The 11,911-nt window shown below is 41.1% G+C and overlaps 1 long non-coding RNA gene and 1 other non-coding gene across 2 annotated transcripts; both read left to right on the forward strand.

The window, feature by feature from the left end:
• Positions 1-6,511: 6,511 nt before the first annotated feature.
• On the forward strand, positions 6,512-6,617 carry LOC130460443 (small nucleolar RNA R71). Its single transcript, XR_008920313.1, has one exon. It is a non-coding gene; the product is annotated as a small nucleolar RNA R71 (small nucleolar RNA).
• A 4,552-nt stretch (positions 6,618-11,169) lies between these two features.
• LOC130459578 (uncharacterized) lies at positions 11,170-11,611 on the forward strand. The gene is made up of 2 exons (XR_008919083.1): positions 11,170-11,280; positions 11,370-11,611. It is a non-coding gene; the product is annotated as an uncharacterized lncRNA (long non-coding RNA).
• The last annotated feature ends 300 nt before the right edge of the window (positions 11,612-11,911 follow it).

An 11,911-nucleotide genomic window follows, 5' to 3' on the forward strand; every position in this document is an offset into this window, starting at 1 on the left:
GGCTCTCCTTTAAACTCAAAGGAAGCTAGGAATTCATAAGTCCAATCTGCAAAAGTAAGATCAGTAATACCAAGATATTTCTCCCAAGACGAACCAGAAAGAAGTTCGTCAATACTAGAATGAAGTCCCAATTTGGTAGCCGCATCTATGGAGTAGAAAAGTGTAGAACGGACCGGTCTTTTGTGCAAGGCGGCTAGCAAAGATTGTTGGCGAAGCTCGGGATTTAGATGTGGTGGTGGTGGTGGTATTATGGGTGTGGGGGCTTGTAAGGGTGGTGGTAATATGGGTGGGGTGACTTTTGGTGGTGGGGGTTTTGGGGTGGGTGGCTTTTTGAATGTGGCAGGTTTGGGTGCAGTTGGTTTAGTGGCATTACGCTTAGGATTTGAGCGTCTTGGTGGTGTCATGGTGTATGAAATCTGTGATAAGTGTCACCGCAGTCAACAAGCCAATAATCCAAGTAAATCAAAACTCCGGTACTCCAAGCAATAAGAAAATCAATGAAATCCAGAATCCACAATGAAGCAATTTGTCCCTCAATCAATTTCAATTGACAATCAAGTAATTCATGTAATTCAATTTAACCATAAGCATAGAAATTCTTGAATAATGTCAAAGAGTAAAATAGAGGGAGCAATTCGAATCTTACTACCAATTTAGTGATGAATAGAGGATGAAATTGATGTAAATCTCCTCCTTTGACCCTTATGAAGTTCACAATTCAGCCAATTTGAACTCCAACCATGAGAAACAAAAAGCCCCAAATTGATTAAGGTTAGGGTGTATGATTTTTAAAGTGGGAAAGGTGGGGAATTTAAGGGTGGTTGGCAGGGTTGAGGCGGCGCCGGCAGCGGGGTGGTCGCCGGCGGTGTGGGTCGTGGTGGTGGTAGTTGGTAGGCGGGGTGATGGTGGGTGATGGAGATGGAGAGTGTTGGACAGTGAGGGTGAGAGAGAGGCGAGCGTGAGTGAAAGGAGGTGTGGGTGGGCTGTTTGTGGGCTGAAAGAAAAGGGTGAGGCATGCGGGGTGGGCTGCGCGAGCTCTCTCGCTGGCGTCGAGCCAGCGCTCGCTGGGGGATTCGCTGCGCGCGAGGATCGTGCGCGATGAAGAGCAGGTGCTGCGAGCTGCAGGGCGCGAGGAGCTCGATCGATGGCGTCGAGTGCTCGATCGCTGGCTGCGAGAGTTGTTGCGCGAGCTCTCTCGCTGGCATCGAGCCAGCGCTCGCTGGGAGATTTACTCGCGCGAGGATCGTGCACGATGAAGAGCGGGTGATGCAGGCTGGCAGGGCGCGAGAGGTGCGCGAGCTCTCTCGCTGGCATCGAGCCAGCGCTCGCTGGTACTGCGCGAGCTCTCTCGCTGGCGTCGAGCCAGCGCTCGTTGGTACTGCGAGCAACGAGTGTACTGGGCGAGGCGGGCTGGCTGGCGCATACGGAATGAGCAACGCGAGGAGATACGGGCAGCATAGCCATGGCGCAGCGGGACATCCCTCGCTGCAGGCGAGAGATCCCTCGCTGGGATACCATTGAACGCGCAATAAATTGAGCCAGCGCCCTCGCTTGTTCCCCAGCGCGCAAAGCAGTAGCTCTCAATTGGAGATGGATATAGGCCAGCGAGCACGCTGGATAGGCGCTGGGAAATGCGGTCACACGAGGAGCTGCTACAGCTTGTCGATGCATCAAAATTCTCGGAATAGCTTGATCGTGCACCAACACATCCTAAAAAAAAAATTTAAACACCACTAAACTCAAATATTAGAATCGTTAGTAAAATTAAAACACGCAAAAATAAATTAAAAATTACGATGAATGAAAACTAATCTAAAAATAAAATAAAATTAAAAAATACGAAAAATAAATAAATAAATAAATGAATTCAAGTGAACTCAAAAATAAAATATTTTTGTTCTTTTGTTGTTTATATAAATTTTTTTTTTCAATAAAATAACCAAATAAATAAAATAAATTTGATTAAAAATAGAATTAAATGAAAAAATTGAAAAGGAAATGAGTTAGAAATTGGGTTGCCTCCCGATAAGCGCTCGTTTTAAGTCATTAGCTTGACTCTAAACCTCAATAGTCAAGCGTCGGTGGGTGGATCGGAGAGATTGATCGTCTCCAATTTTCCAATAAACGCTCCTTCAGTGTATAGCTTCAAACGTTGACCGTTCACTTTAAACTTGGTGCCATTTTCACTAGCAACCTCAATAGCTCCATGTTCCTTGACTTCGGTGATGGTAAAAGGTCCGGACCATCTAGACTTAAGCTTTCCTGGAAAAAGCCGTAGTCGTGAATTATAAAGTAAGACCTTATCACCGATGTTGAACTCCCGTTTTTGAATCATCTTATCATGAAACTTCTTCGTTTGCTCCTTATAGAGCCTATGATTCTCGTAAGCTTCAAACCGTAGTTCATCTAGCTCATTCAATTGAAGAAGTCTCGCTTCATCGGCCGCTTCTAAATCCATATTGATTTCCTTGACGGCCCAATTAGAGAGATATTCCATTTCAACTGGTAGATGACAAGCTTTGCCATACACCAACCTATACGGAGTTGTCCCCAACGGAGTCTTGTAGGCCATGCGCAACGCCCACAATGTGTCATCCAACTTCAACGACCAATCTTTTCGAGACTTGTTGACCACTTTTTCGAGAATTCTCTTGATCTGTTGATTAGAAACTTCAACTTGGTCACTCGTTTGAGGATGATAAGCCATGCCAACCTTTTGAGTAACTCCGTGCTTCTTCAGAAGAGCCTTAAAAGTCCTTTGATGAAAATGGGAACCCCCATCACTAATGACGACCCTTAGGAATCCAAAGCGCGGAAAGATGATTTTCTTGAAAAGCTTCTTTACGACGTTAGAGTCGTTGGTTGGCGATGCAATAGCTTCCACCCACTTTGTAACGTAATCAACGGCAACCAAGATGTACCGATTCCCACATGAAGAAGGGAACAGTCCCATAAAATCAATGCCCCATACATCAAATGGCTCAACTTCAAGAATTCCGGTCTGTGGTAGCTCTTGCCTTTTCGAAACGTTGCCCGTCCGTTGACATTCATCACATGCATTGCAAAAGAAACGAGCATCCTTGAATATAGAAGGCCAATAGAAACCACTTTGAAGAGTTCGATGGGCGGTCGGAATAGCACCAAGATGGCCACTAGAAGGTAAATTGTGGCAATGCTTAAGAACCCCGTGGGTATCCCAATCCGCTACACACCTACGAAACATACCATCGGCACACTTCCGATACAAATGTGGATCATCCCAAAAATATCGCTTAGCATCATGGTAGAATCTCTTACGTTGTTGATATGTCAACTCCGGAGGATGGGAGCCACCAACACAATAGTTCGCAAAGTCCGCATACCATGGGGATTGAGTAGACACAGAGAATAGATGATCGTCAGGAAAAGAATCATTGATAGGCCCGTCTGTGCTAGATTGAAATTTCAACCGAGAGAGATGATCTGCAACAACATTCTCAGCACCCTTCTTATCCAGAATCTCCAAATCAAACTGCTGGAGAAGAAGGATCCATCGAATAAGTCTCGGTTTGGCCTCTTTCTTGGCCAACAAATACTTCAAAGCGGCATGATCAGTGTGTATAATGACTTTCGAACCAACAAGATACGTCCGAAATTTGTCAAGTGCATAAACAACCGCAAGGAGCTCTTTCTCAGTAGTAGCATAATTCATCTGAGCTCCATCCAAGGTTTTGCTTGCATAATAGATGGCATGCAACACCTTGTTTTTTCTTTGGCCAAGCACTGCTCCAACAACATAATCACTCGCATCACACATAATTTCGAACGGCAAATCCCAATCCGGAGGCTGAATGATCGGAGCAGTTATCAATGCTTTCTTGATCCTGTCAAAAGACTCCAAACAAGCATCAGTGAACTCAAATGTGGCATCCTTGAGCAGTAATTGAGTGAGGGGTTTCGCAATTTTAGAAAAAAAATTTATGAAACGGCGATAGAAACCCGCATGACCGAGTCCTCACTCCCTTGACATTCACGGGAGGGGGAAGTTTCTCGATCACCTCAATTTTTGCTCGGTCAACTTGGATGCCACGCTCAGAAATAAGATGACCAAGTACCACTCCTTCATTGACCATAAAGTGGCACTTTTCCCAGTTCAATACCAAATTCACTTCATAACAACGTTTAAGCACTTTAGAAAGATTATATATGCAAACATACATCAAAGTCAGAACCATAAACACTAAAATCATCCATAAATACCTCCATGATATCCTCGATGAAGTCAGAAAAAATGGCCATCATACACCTTTGAAATGTAGCAGGGGCGTTGCACAAACCAAACGACATTCTACGGTATGCAAAAGTTCCATATGGACAGGTGAACGTCGTCTTCTCCTGGTCGTCCGGGTGAATGGGAATCTGACAGAAACCTGATTATCCATCCAAATAACAGAAAAAGTTGTGTTTTGCTAATCTTTCTAGCATCTGGTCAATAAAGGGGAAGGGAAAGTGATCCTTCAAGGTGGCTGTATTCAACATTCTATAATCTATACACATACGCCAACCTGTGACAACACGAGTGGGGATAAGCTCGTCCTTATCATTCTTAACGACCGTTGTCCCCCCCTTCTTAGGAACGACTTGCACCGGGCTCACCCATTTAGAATCTGAAATGGGATAGATGATGCCCGCATCAAGTAGTTTCACTACCTCTTTTCTCACCACATCTTGCATATTAAGATTCAAACGACGTTGTGGCTGTATGCGAGGGCGGTGATCTGCTTCCAAGTTAATTCTATGCATACAAAAGTCAGGACTAATTCCCTTGAGATCGTCAATGCTATACCCGATTGCCTTTTTGTGCATACGTAGCACGGTCAGAAGCTTAGAAAGCTGGCTATCGTCGAGTGCAGCATTAACGATCACAGGAAAATCCTCATTATCATCAAGAAATGCATATTTAAGGTGAGATGGTAATGGTTTTAGTTCTACCTTCGTTACCTGTGGCTCGGAAATAGAGCAAACAGTTTCCAATACCTCAAAACCATCGACCTTCTCAACTTCAATTCCATCTAAATCCGAGATCAAGGAATCAATCTCACAATCTCCTTCTCCTTGATGGGCTTCCAAGGTGAGAGTCGCCAGCAATAGGTCACCATACAACATTCTAGGAATGTTGTCTAGAGAAATCTCTTCTGGAATATCAATCCTACAACAAGTATTTTCAAGCATAGGAAAATTCACAACATTGGTTAGATTAAAAGTAACAGTATCATCACCAACACTCAAAGTAAGAGACCCAGACTTGACATCAATAACAGCACCTGCAGTACATAAAAATGGCCTACCCAAAATTATGGGGATTTGACTATCCTCCTCCATATCTAGTACTACAAAGTCAACAGGAATGTAGAATTTTCCCACCCGGACTGGAACATACTCCAAAATACCCAAGGGATACTTTATAGAACGATCTACCATTTGTAACGTGATTTGTGTGCATTTTAGTTTTCCCATATTCAATCTATTACATACAGAAAGGGGCATGACAGACACACTTGCACCTAAATCACATAATTCTTTATCAATGAACAATGCACCTACATGACAGGGGATGGAAAAACTACCCGGATCCTTAAGTTTGGGTGGAGACTTATTTTGCAATATGGCACTACACTCTTCGGTTAGGGAGACTCTCTCCACACCACCATAATCCCTTTTCTTAGTGATCATCTCTTTCAAAAATTTTGCATAAACAGGAATTTGAGATATTAAATCAGTAAAAGGGACCGTTACCTCAAGATTCTTGACCATTGCCAAGAACTTACCAAGTTGTTGATCGACCTTAGTTTTCTGCATCCGGTGAGGGAAAGGTAACTTAGGCACAATAGGGAGAGAATCAGAAATCTTCTCTTTCCCCGGGGGAGCATTATGTGAGGCTCCTTGTTGAAATGGAGGCCTAGCAACATGTGGTTGAGGTGGATGGAACTGTGGTTGCGACCATTGTTGCTGGGGTTGAGGATTCTGAACATTGTTGCCCCGATATGAGAAATTTGGATGATTCCTCCAACCCGGATTAAATGAATTGGAATATGGGTCATTGGGTTGTCTCTGTTGAAAAGCATTCACTTGCTCCAATTGCGTAGTATCCTGTAAACTATAAGAGCACTCATGACCAAAGTGACCTTGGATTCCACATACTTCGCAGTAAGAAGTTGTCACTGGAGCTACACTAGACATAGCATTGATACTCATTGGGGGAGTACTAGACTGAGGAGCCTTCAAAGAATCGATCTTCAGGTTCAAGGCTGCCACTTGTGAGGACAATAGAGCATAAGCATCGACATCCAATTTTCCCTTCTTAGATGTGGATCTGGTGGTGATGTAATGGTTGGCAGCTAAATTGGCAAGAAAATCATAACCTGCATCCACTTCTTTGTCAAGAAAAACACCCCCAGCAGCAGAATCAACCGTGTTCTTTGTTTCATCTTGCAAACCATGGTAGAAAATCTGAACCAAGAACCATTTTTCAATGTTGTGATGCGGACACGACCGCTGCAAAGCCTTGAATCTATCCCAGGCTTCTCGAAGTGATTCACCAGGTTCTTGAGTGAATGTAGTCAGCTTATGCCTTATTTCAGCAGTCTTGGTGGGTGGAAAGAATTCTTCTACAAAGGCCTGTGAAATAGCACTCCACTCTATCTCCTTGACATCATCAACCATGTCTGAGCCTTATCACGAAGGCTAAAACCAAACAACATGAATTTCAATTGGTCTTGAGTGACCCTTGATGCTTGATAGTACCACACAGTTGGTTGAACCTCTGCAAATGGTTGGTGGGTTCCTCAGATGGATGGCCACCATATTGACTTTGTGAGACCATGGAGATTAGAGCGGGCTTGATCTCAAAGTTGACTGCATCAATAGTTGGCATTGTGAGCCCAGTCGGAACACTATTCGAGGAAGGAACCCCATATGATTTCAGGGATTTAGACATCGTGTGACTCGGTGGAGTCTGTGAGTCTTGGGACCCTGACTGCTTCTTCTTTTTCTGTTGCTTTTTTAGTTGACGAAGGGTCTTTCCGAGATCGGGATCGGGAGGAACCAAGGTACCCGTTCTGGCAGACCTAGGCATAAACAACAACGAAAGAAAACGCAGTGAGATTTGCCTCAATTGGAAATGAGAGTTCCAATGAGACAATGGAAACAGTTCAAATAATCAAACTAAAACTAATAGAATCTAGCCGTCTCCCCGGCAACGGCGCCAAAAACTTGATGAATTAAAAAGTGATACCGCAAGTGCACGGTGTCTGTTGTTAGCAGATACTTAGCAAATACGGGTCGATCCCACAGGGAGACAAGTTCTATTAGTTTTTGCCCAATTATACGAACTATTTCAATAACGAAAGTTGATTTTGAGTGTTAACTAGTAAAACTAAAACAATAATAAAAAAATGCGTAATTTATCAATGAATTAAAGGTCTAGGGCGTCTGTTCGGTTCACCATGCTTATACCAATCCAATAACACAATTCAATTCGACAACAAATAAACTAGGCCGAGTAATTAAAGTACATGCTAATCCTACGGTCGGGTCTTAACACTTTCAATTCAACATATGCAGTACGGTCGCTAACATAATCAGAATTGTAAATTGTACAAAGCCTCTAAAAACACGATCTTTCGGTTCTAATTCCTATTAGCTAGATAATTAATCCATGAAATTGGCCGATAACATGAATCAACGATTAAGAACAAATCAATTGGAATTACTCAATGATAATTTATAAATTAACGAACTTTAATGCATATCAATCATGGTATAAACATGGCTTCCCTTACTTAGCCCTAGAATAAAACTACTCGCTCATAATTGAATTAACAAGCATGAAATATGAATTAACAATGAATTTCATAATGAACAATAATACGAAACGATAATTCAAAGCAAGAAATATGAATTAACAATGAATTTCATAATGAACAATAATAAGAAACGATAATTCAAAGCAAGAGAAGCAAGAAGAATTATGAAAATACCTCTATATTGATTAATTGAATGGAATGAACTAGGGCTCAATAATGTGTAGAGAGAAAAATAAAACTAAGCGTTTAAAAGAATTCTCTGAAAATAATAACATGAGGGAAATAAATTAGTTCCCTTGAGTATTTATATGCTCCTATTTTCTAAAATAAAATAAATAAATAAATATGAAAATAAAAAATAAAAGTCGTCGATGATTGGTCGATGGAGCGATGACGTGGCGGCCAAACCTGAACACGAGCCGCGCACACGGGAAGATAGATGGCGAGGCATGGGCAGCGAGGGATCTCGCGCACCATCCCTCGCTGGCATCATGATGAGCGACTAGCAAGAAAGTAGAGCAGCGAGGGAGCTAGCGAGCCATCCCTCGCTGGCCTAGTGAAGCAAGCAACCATGAAGCGACGAGGCACGACGATAGATGTAGCGAGCCTACGATAGATGTCTTGTGAGCCAACGAGGGATCTTGCGAGCCAACGAGGGATCTTGCGAGGCTTTGCACAAGCGATACATCGAGTTAATCATCCCCGGAAAACTCAATTCTCCGATCAAACACTTCATCTCCGACTCAAACCATCCGGTGATCATTCGATCCACTCCAAACACTCCGAAAGCACCCAAATGATTGTAAAATCACCTGAAATATCAAAGAAAACACAAACGGAGCGTAATAGAGTACAATAACGACGACTTATGCAATTATGACTCTAAATGCAACTAAAATGAGACGAATGCCTAGAAATGCAACCTAAATGAGCCTAGAATACCCTATATAAATATGATTCATCAAATTCCCCCAAGCTAAACTGTTGCTTGTCCCCAAGAAACACTAGACCGAAAACAGAGAAATGAGACGCACATGACTTTCATTGAACCTGAACAAACCTACTCAACTCTCGGGCAAACAATCAAACAAAGTTATTAAGACAGAAATTTAGCTCGAATACAAATAGAACCACAAAGCATCATGATCCACAATTGAAACAACCAAGCTTAGCCACAAACCGTTCTCAATCAAGCTAGTCGTCGCCGCATACCTTGTAGAATATGAATATATGATGCAACGCGGGGTAAGATGACAATAGCAAGAAACAATTTTCACTCATTCACAAAACAAACATGCCGATCAAGAGGTCTTTATAATAAGCTTGTAATGGGGCTAGGTTAAAAGGAAGGGTAGGATATAATTTGGGAAAAAGTGAGAGTAAGGTCCAACTTGGGGAGCAAATGAAATAATTATTTTAATTGTTTCGTAGGTCGCATTATTTTAATTAAATTCAATTTTAATTAGAATAAAGTCTAAGGATTAATAATTTGGAAATTGATTAATCTTTTAGGACGCGTTTATGTGAACGTGAATTTTAATTAATTCACGTAAATGCTTGCATATCAACATGGGCCATTCGTTTTAGCATACGAATGGATGAATGCGTAGAATATATATTTTATGCAATGCAGGTACTCCAAGTGACTAGTATGGCCAAATTTAGGATAGTTAAATACGGTTTGCGCACCGTTCTATCTTTGATTGTAAAGTTTTAAATATGGTCTGCATACCATGGAAATTTTGATGTAATTTATTATTTTCAAGTATTTCTAGTTTAGAACTTTAAGTTAGCATTTGAACGAAGATTCAAGACCATGCCAAGCTAACAAGGAGGTGATGAAGATTGGATGCTTCAAGACAAGAAGTTTTGGGCCATACTAGATCACCAATTATTTATGCAATTTAATATATATATTATGCGTGAATGTATGAATGTATGTATGCTTTGCATGAACATGTTGTTTCCTATGATTCGATTAGTTTTAAATTCACTAAATAATCGAACCAACATAGAAACAACTAGGTCCAAGTAATATTGAGTTTTAAAAATTGCCTTCCAAATCGACACTTACAAAAATCTAGGGATCTAAGATAGTAGGTTTACGCTAAAGCGAGGTGCTATTTTAGTTGACTTAGGTGGTAAGGCGTCCTAAATGAGCACGTTGATTATGGTTACAACTCAAACAACAATGGCATTAAGTTGTGGCAATGGGATAAATTATGGCATTAATTTATTAACCAAGAGTAATTTGGAGATTACTAGCAATAGGTTTTTCTTACCTAAAATCTTAAACTACTTAAGACATGCTAAAGCTGCTTAAGGATTTAGGACTTTTGGGGTCTTGGAATCGTTTCATTCATTTAGGGCCATGTTTTTGCCTTTTGCATGAATGAAATGTTTTTTAATAGCTTTAATGATTGCATGTTTGCTTTTATTTTAAAGTTATTGAATTGTATGAATGGTTATTTATTGCGAATTCTTTTCGATTGTAGTAATCAAAATGGCCGCAATAAAAACACAACTCAAAGTAACAGAAATTCTGGATGTAAAATTGAACCTATCAAACTTTCTTGATTGGGAGAGGAAGCTTCGGCAAGTCCTCAGGTGGAACAACATTGAATATGTAGTTGACCATCCCATCCCCATCTATTACTCAACGGATATGACTCCGGAAAAGCACTATACGTGGGCAAGCCACGTATCGCTAGTGATGGATCTTATTCTTGGCTCTATCCCCAATGATTGGAGTGCAAGGTTCATTGCATACGAGCCATGGGCACTCCTAAGGCATCTTAGCGATATATGTCGTGGTAGATTCCAACATAGTGGTCAACATGTCGACCAAAATGTTTTGAATTGGTAAATTCATTTGAGGATCTAAAGCTTAACGCTCCACTGGGTTATTGCTTTGACGTAGAAAGACAAAAAGCAAGGGAAAGGGTCATTGATCTTGAAATGACAGAACGGACACCAATCAGAACTCATACAAAGAAAATGGTTGGGCTTCTCAACCGGGTTGAGTTACTTGGTGATCCATTCCCAGATTCTGCAGCTGCAGGAATACTTTTGAATTCTCTTCACCCTGGTTATAAGAAATTCAAACTACTCTATTTTTCCAAGAAAAGGGAGAATACTCTTGGTGAACTAATTTACTTGCTTCATCAGTACGAATTGGACTTTGTAAGTGATAAACAAGCATCACTAAAAGTAAAGAGTAAGAAAATCAAGAAAAAGGTTCCGGGGAAGATCCAAAGCAAGGGTGGATCTCCATCTACTTCAGGAAGGCAAGTGGCGCCATCCAAGAAGAAGATGAAGAAGGATTGTTCTCCATCTACATCGCAATGCTTCAATTGTAATGAAATTGGTCATTACAAGAGAGATTGCCCCAAACTAAAGGAAGAGAAGAAGGACGGAAACGTTGCTTCTCCTTCAGGTATGTATGTTATACATTGTAATCTAGCTAATTCTACTTCTTGGGTATTAGATACTGGTTGTGGCTCACACTTATGTTCCAATCCACAGGGACTAAGGAGATGTAGAAAGCTTGATAAAGGCGAGATGGATCTACGCGTGGGAAATGGAGCACGGATTGCTGCATTAGCCGTAGGATCTTATTTTATTTCTTTTCCTAGTGGGTTTGTTTTGGAACTAGAAAACTGTTACTATGTTCCTAGTATCACCAGAAACATCATTTCCGTTTCAAGTTTAGATTCTAAAGGTTTTAGTTTTCAATTTAAAGACAATAGTTGTTCTTTTGCTTTGAATGGAATGTTTTATGGTTCAGCACAACAAGAAAACGGTCTTTACGTGCTAGATACGAGCAAACACATTTATAACACAAATACCAAAAAAGGCTAAAACTGGTAATTCGAATCTCACATTTCTGTAGCATTGTCGATTAGGCCATATAAACATAAAGCGCATGGAATTACTTCAACGGAAAGGAAGTCTAGAATCATTCGACTTAGAGAAGATTGATCAATGCGAATCTTGTTTACTTGGCAAAATGACAAAGCAACCTTTCTCGAAGGTGGGAGAAAGAGCAAGCGAACTACTAGGGCTAA

The sequence above is a fragment of the Spinacia oleracea genome, chromosome 4, assembly GCF_020520425.1.
Source record: "Spinacia oleracea cultivar Varoflay chromosome 4, BTI_SOV_V1, whole genome shotgun sequence".
Taxonomy (NCBI): Eukaryota; Viridiplantae; Streptophyta; class Magnoliopsida; order Caryophyllales; family Amaranthaceae; genus Spinacia; species Spinacia oleracea.